This window comes from Juglans microcarpa x Juglans regia, chromosome 4S (genome assembly GCF_004785595.1).
Source record: "Juglans microcarpa x Juglans regia isolate MS1-56 chromosome 4S, Jm3101_v1.0, whole genome shotgun sequence".
Lineage (NCBI taxonomy): Eukaryota > Viridiplantae > Streptophyta > Magnoliopsida > Fagales > Juglandaceae > Juglans > Juglans microcarpa x Juglans regia.
This window is the reverse complement of record NC_054601.1, coordinates 18,136,581-18,142,316: the sequence shown is the minus strand read 5'-3', so window position 1 is coordinate 18,142,316 and position 5,736 is coordinate 18,136,581. Positions and strand designations below refer to the sequence as shown.

At 33.2% G+C, this 5,736-nt stretch overlaps 1 pseudogene; it reads left to right on the top strand.

Moving 5' to 3' along the window:
- The first annotated feature begins 3,532 nt into the window (after window positions 1–3,532).
- LOC121262090 overlaps window positions 3,533–5,736 on the top strand; it is a 3,685-nt pseudogene continuing 1,481 nt past the window's right edge.

Here is a 5,736-nt window from a genome sequence, read left to right as displayed (position 1 = left end):
AACTTTTCATCTTGACAATCTAGATTCATTACATCTGAACTTAGTTACTAAAAACACTATTTTTTTCCCATGGCATGGATCCCTCACATCTGAACTTGTCCAGAATTTGCCTATTGCCCATCAAGCAGTCCAAGGAATTTTCATGCAGATTTTACAATTTAGAAGTCCCCCACATTCTAAAGTTTCTGATATATTTTGAATTTAGTTACTAGAAACACCGTTGGATCAAAATTCTTGTTACTATTTTGATGTTTGCAAAACCAAAATAAAAGATCAAACTCATAGGATATGGGTTTTACATGTTTGTGGAAGAAGTTGCCAGTTCTTCAACAAATCTATTGTAGAGACGAAAAATTGTTTTCCATCCCCATTCGCTTGGGAAGCATCAAATGATGATCTCCAATAAAAAAACAGCAATAAAAAAGATAAAGAAGAGAAATACATGTAAAACAAACCCACTCCCTCAAAATATGACAGATCTTAGACTTGATCGACTTTTAAACAAACCCAACAAGTCAACAGATAAAGCGAAAGAAAAATAAAAGGATCACTACCACCAGCAACACAACAGATTTAAAAAAGTGGCAGAGATTCTCGATTCTCAATCAACTGGAACCCTAGAAGTAAAAAAAAATGAGAGAAAAAGTGAAAGATAAAATAGAAAGAGAAAATAACCTTTCGGCCGGCGGAAGTAGAAGACGGCCGATGATGATGTCGGAACCAAAACGAATCGGGCGGAGGGGCGAAGCCGTGGAGAATGACAACGAGCTGGGAGGGGGAGAGGAACGCGGCGGCGGGGGGGGGGGGGGGGGGGTGCGAGAACACGTGGTGGGAGATTTTGTATCCCAAATTCAAAACGCATGTTTCAATTAAAAACAAAAAACAAATGACACGTCAGTCGGTGTGTGAAGGTTGCGGAATAGGAGGTGGTTGTGTAGAAGAACTTGAAAAGAAAAACATCCCTTCTTCTATCACTTGATGCTTGGTTGGCCCACGTGTATGCAATTACTGTACGCAATATGCTTGGTTATAATATATTTGACTATATTGAAAGTAATTTTTCAATGATTAAGCTATACAGTATATTTGACAATACAAATGGTATAGAAAAACATGAAAGTAATGCAAGTAACGAAACGGTGATGGATATAGTATAGGGTTGGTAGAATTATTACAATGATATACTCAGAAAAACATCTAGCTAGATCAAGACAAAAATTAATAGTTTGTGATAGTTTTAATAGTTTTAAGTATGTGACTATTTCTATTATTCAGTAAAATTAAAAATGGAAAATGCTAGACTAACACGTCGTAGAAGACAAATGATTATAAATGATATAAGAAGTGAATGAAGAATGTATCGTGATGGTGAACAAAGTAGTGATAGTATAAGTGATGACATAGTTATACAACGTAGAAAATAAATGATAATAGATGATTTAGGAAGTGCAGCAAGAATGTGTATTGATGGTAAATGAAGCAGAGATAGTACAACAGACAAATATCTAAATATATATCTATAAAATCCAGTATAAATAATGGTCCACACATTACGTGGGTTATAGCCTCGTAATTAATTAATGTTCCCTCCAATTAGAATTCTATCCACCCTATTTCACATCTAAAGAGCATTCTTAATTGGTTATCTAAAACTCATGTTTTTGTAAAATTTGAAAGAAATAGTTCAATTAGCCCATCTAATGGATTATGTATGTTATAGTACCATCTCTACATCTATAGAACATTATTCATACTTGTATAAATATTTAATTCATTTATCTCTCTACTTTTTACTCTATATTCATTTCTTTATCTACTTTCTACTTTTTACTTTAACTAAAATGAATAAAATATATTAAAAAGTATAATATTTAAATGATATATGATATATTGTAAAAATCAGTATATAAAATAGAAAAAGTAGATTTTAGTGATATATTTTAAAGAATATGATGAATAATCCATTGGGAGTATAGATGGTACTATAAAATACATCACCAAAATTCACTGACATTTTCTATTTTACATATTGATTTTTACAATATATCATATATCATTTAAATATTATACTTTTTAATATATTTTATTCATTTCAAATAAATACTTAATTCAAACTATCTTACTATTATTCACAAACTATTTTATTATTATTTATAAAATTTTTATCTCATCTCGTTCTCCAGACATCTCTTAAAAGGTTCACGTACATGGCCCAAATATTGGGCCACCACTGACCGCCCCCACTTGGCCATGCATGGGTGGCCTGATCTTGGGGGCCTAATACCTTCTCTGCCTATTGGACACAATGTTTTCTTTACCTTTATTTTTTATATATTTTTTTCTTTATGGTTTTAAAAGGATCTTCAACTCCTCTCAACTCTTCTCAATTCATCATTACAACTTTTTCAAATTTCAACACAAAATATAATAAATAATTCAATTTTTTCAAATCTCATAATAATAATAATATTAAAAAATAATATTATAACAATATTTTATTTTCTCAACTCAATTCAAATCAACTCACTTCAACATCTAAACACACTCTTAATTCTTTCAAACTAAGTTTGCTTATTTCAAATCTTAAAAATTATTATTTTTAAAAAGAAAAAATCTTAAAAGTTATAGCGTTGACATTAATATATGAGAAATATTAAAAAATTTGAGAATATTTTAAATTTAATGATAGTTAAAAAAATATTTAAATGATAAAAAAAATATAAAGTGATATATGATATATTTTAAAAATCGTTAACTAGGGTACGATTGGTTACTAAACATTTCTCAACTTATTTCAACTCATCATTACAATTTTTTTAAATTTTAACACAAAATATAATAAACAATTCAATTTTTTTAAATTTCAAAATAATAATAATATTAAAAAATAATATTCTAATAATATTTTATTATCTCAACTCAACTCAACTTATTTTAATATTCAAACGCAATCTAAAATAAAAAAAAAATGAATTTTGATGATATATGACGAAGAGAGGAGTGTCCTTGGAAAATGATTGGATTGAAAATGAAAACAAGTTTGATTTTTTGGTTGAAAATTGAATTTTACTTTACGTGTTTGGACACAAAAAAACTTTTCTGTAGATCTCGATCAAACGGTAAGGATGGAGCAGACTATAGTGTCCTGACAAGGAAGGGAAGTACAAGCAATGAACACTATCACTTCCATGTTCTCCTATCTCTGTCACTCCTTAGCCGCGCTTGGCGGGGACTACCCAAACTGTCCACGCATTCTTTATCTTCCTTTCAACTTTTCTTTGGGTCGAATTTTAGCTTATGACACTCGGAGATTCTGATGATGAAAGTTTCACTGCCTCTATCCCTTGGTTGTGCTTGAATGTTTATTCTTGGTCTTTGGCTTCTGGGCATCAATTTTCCGATGATCTGAAGTATTTGTTCTGCGCTTTAGCTTTTTTGGGCAAATTTCAACTGGGTATAATATAATTTATGTGTTTGTGAGCTTCTGATGGACTTGTTAGTTGTTACTGATTGGATTGTCATGATTCTATTTATGACCAGTGAACAGCCTTTAGGCGTTCTCAGTGGGTTGCCTTTTTCTTTTTCCTCCTCTATTATTCCTTTCAGAAATTAAATATCATATCTTGTGAAGTCACTTCAGTCATTTAAATTCCATTGATTATGCGTAAAGTTCTTGAGGTATGATTTTAATTCCATCTTGCGTGCGTATAATTCTAGTTTTCTTCTCTTTGGTTGAAGCTTTGCTGTGATGGTCCATTTAAATTCTCATGCATTTAATTTTAGTTGTCTTGGTTTGGATTTTTTTTTCTCTGTATGTTTTTTTCTAGACTCGAGATTTGATGATGGCACTGTTCGTGGCCAACTTAAAATGGGTTTCTCGTCATTTTCTGGGGTGTTTAGAACATTGGATTAGATCATTGCATTTTATGTTAAGTTTAAAATGACTACTTTGAGTGTTATGGTAGCAGATAATCGAGTCTACAATGTTTGAATTATAATTTTTATCATGGAAACAATTCTGTGGTAATTGGTTAATCCTATACGTGCAACTTGTGCTTCACTTTACCTATATGCGAGGTTTACTTCTATTACTATCTGTAATTTTTCTCCAACATCACTGATTAAGTATGGCCCTGCAGCTAAGTCATTCAAATCAAACATGATTTCTTCAGTCTGTTTCTTTCTATATCCTAACATTGTGGAAATTGGCCACTATATTAATATTTGAGAAATGATATTTGCAGTAGTGGAGTGCGCAAGTATCGCGCAATCTCTTGAGAAAAATGAGTAAATATGAGATCCATATGCAAAAAAAATTAATTTTTTAATAGTGTTCAAAGCAATTGCGCTGTGCCTGCGCACTCTATGACTGTATGTACCATTGCTCTTAATATTTTGCTTTGATCCATGTATTTGATAAGCTAATTTCTTTCTAGTTTGAACAGAACAATGTTTGAGATCTAGGGGGATAATCTCCTTGTCGCTTGCAGACGATCTTATCCTACCTTTTGGTTTGGGCTTATATGCTTTTTGGACAGTAGATGGCAACTCTTCCACCATCACTTGCAATACGCCCCTGCTGTCGAACTTGTGGAGCCAGTCAATCTTCGAAATCATCCCCTGCCTATCATTACATATATAGAAACCAAATCAGATATGGCATTGAAAACACAGATTTGGAAAGAAAGCTAATATGTGGAGAAGTTGCTAAAACTTCTTACCGGCATCTTAATTCGAAAGTTTATGCTATGTCACGAGTTTTTATCGAGGAAACAGAACAGAGAGTCACAACAATAACAGAACCTGAAGATATGTTGAAGTCATTAACTTATTTATTTTGGACAGAAATTGGTGGTCAGGTGAAAGTTTCTGTTAGAAAGAAAAATGTCAAATATGCTGTGTATGGTGAAGTTTCATCATTGCAACTACATGGCAGTGATGATAGACTGTTATTGAGTTGGGGTATATACAGAGATGATTCATCATGTTTCAAGCATCTGGATGCTCAGAGTTCGACGCCAGATGGGAGAGCCACAACCAGGAAAACCCATTCATACAAAACACCAAGGGAAGGTTTGTGCTTGAGTTGGATTTTGAAGCAAAACAAATTCCCTTCTATCTCTCATTTCTGTTAAAATCATCATTAGGTCCTGATCTAAGTGGCTCAGAAATTAGAAGTCATAGGAAGACAAACTTTTGTGTGCCGGTTGGTTTTGGAAGCGGTTATCCAGCTCATTTGGGTCTCACCTTTTCACCTGATGGTTCCATGAACTTTGCAATATTTTCAAGAAATGCAGAGAGTGTGGTATTATGCTTGTATGATGATATGACCACAGATGAATCCACTTTAGAGCTTGATCTAGATCCATATACCAATCGATCAGGTGATGTCTGGCATGCCTCACTCGAGAGTACATGGACCTCTGTGAGCTATGGTTATCGATGCAAAGGTGCTCTTACTCAGAGAAATAAAGTTAACGCTGATGCTGGGGAAATCCTTCTAGATCCATATGCTAAGATCATTGGGAATTCAATTACTGGTAATCGTGGATCTGGGTATCTTGGACGATTATGCAAGGAACTTGCTTTTGACTGGGGAGATGATGTCCATCCTAACTTACCAATGGAAAAACTAGTGGTTTATCGTTTAAATGTGAGACACTTTACTGAGCACAAGTCTAGTCAGCTACCTAAAGATGTGGCAGGGACCTTTTTTGGTCTGACTGAGAAGCTGCA